We start from the raw sequence: 2051 nt of genomic DNA, 5'->3' as shown, positions 1-2051 counted from the left end.
CGTCACTAAATCATTTATGTACCGTCATTAAATCAACCAAGGCGAGAAGGGACATAAATACTTCCGTACATAAATCAACCAATCACAGCCTACGATACAAAGATCCGCCAGGGCGGCGCCAGCTATCTTCCGTACATAATTCGCCGCGCTGGTGCCCGCGGCCATGATCGCTACTAACTTGCCCACGTTTTGAAATAAGCCAGATCGGAAAGTCCCGCCGCCATATTGAGGTCAAAGACAAAGTGCAAGGGGCATACATAACATTGCCTCGGCGCGCCATTGAGAAGAACGCGAAAAGCGCGGACCAGTCTATCTGCTCGCTGCCTGCGGCAACTGTACGCGGGCTGTAGTACTAGAGCTATAGCCTCTAGTACTAGTACTACTACCACTCTCTAGTACTAGTACTACTACTACTACTCTCTAGTACTAGTACTAGTACTATAGCCCGCGTACAGTTGCCGCAGGCAGCGAGCAGATAGACTGGTCCGCGCTCGACAGTTCCACTCGCATTACACTGACGTCGCGTGGAACTGTCAAGCGCGGACCCGTGTAATACAAAGATAACGGCTGCCTCGGAACGTCTAGGTTTTTCATCTACATTTCTTTTCAATAACATCGTACTTCAATTCACAGGTGCCTTTCTGTTAATAGAAACATTTATAAATATGATTGTGCTAATTTGGGATATTGTGCAATGTTTAATTGTGTTAATGCAGAAAGTAAAAACGCACGACCGTTGACATTTTCGCGTTAGTAGCGATGATGGCCGGGCACCAGCGCGGCGAATTATGTACCGAAGATAGCTGGCGCCGCCTTGGCGGATATTTGTATCGTAGGCTGTGATTGGTTGATTTATGTACGGAAGTATTTATGTCCCTTCTCGCCTTGGTTGATTTAATGACGGTACATAAATGATTTAGTGACGATACATAAATCGATTTAATGACGGTACATAATTCCATGTTTGTGATTGGCTGAGCACAAATAAGTTGCATCTGATTGGTTGATTTAATGACGGTACATAAATCGATTTAATGACGGTACATAAATCGATTTAATGACGGTACATAAATATCATTTATGTCCCTTCTCGCCTGCCATATTCGTGCGTACGTGCGTGCGTGCGTACATACGAGCGTGCTATCGTGCGTGCATACATACTTGCGTGCGTGTATACATACGTGGGTGCGTGCGTGCGTGCATGCGTATCTGCGTGCGTACATACCTGTGTGCATACATACGTGCGTGCGTGTGCGTACGTGTATACGTGCATACGTGTGCGCGCACGTGAGTGCATGCGCACACGCGCGCGTAATTCGTTTCGAATCACATTACGACGCATTTGTTGCAGATAAATGATTATCTATACGAGACGCAGAAACAGTATCCGCGGAAGATTAATGTCATTAATATAGGAAAATCCTTCGAAGGAAGAGACACTAACGTTATGAAGGTAAATGTCCCGAAACCCAATACGTGGAGCTAAACGCTCATGATCATTTGGTTCATCAAATTATCGCCACGCATGCTTACTGCGATGGTCGAAAAACCAATTTGAAAAGTCATCATTGCGTTTACTGCTAATTAACATATAATTGTATGGAATCAGTTATAGTGATCATATATGACACCCACTATTATCACGTATCGACGTTATTAGAGGACTAGGCACAGCATAACTTACGTCTTTATGTTTCACAAACTAAAGATAGGCACGGGTGTGAATAAGCCCGTGTTTTGGATGGATTGCGGTATACATGCGAGAGAATGGATCTCCCCCGCCGTCTGCATTTACCTTATACACAAGGTACTGACTGTATGAAGATCATTTACTCAAAATATATCACTACTAGTCATCACTTTGCTAGCTGAAGTAGCGATTTTAAGTAGCGATTAATATTTCATGAAAAATATGTCATATGCCAAAATGGCATATAATTTATAATTACTATTATTTTAATAATGATTTCGATATCAATGACGCAATTTGAAAAATGGCGCGTTTGCAGTTTGGTTTTTAGTAATGTCTTTAATTTATTTACTCTCACCAT

Source organism: Priapulus caudatus, unplaced genomic scaffold (assembly GCF_000485595.1).
Source record: "Priapulus caudatus unplaced genomic scaffold, Priapulus_caudatus-5.0.1 Scaffold19, whole genome shotgun sequence".
Taxonomy (NCBI): Eukaryota; Metazoa; Priapulida; class Priapulimorpha; order Priapulimorphida; family Priapulidae; genus Priapulus; species Priapulus caudatus.
This window is presented reverse-complemented; position numbering follows the sequence as displayed.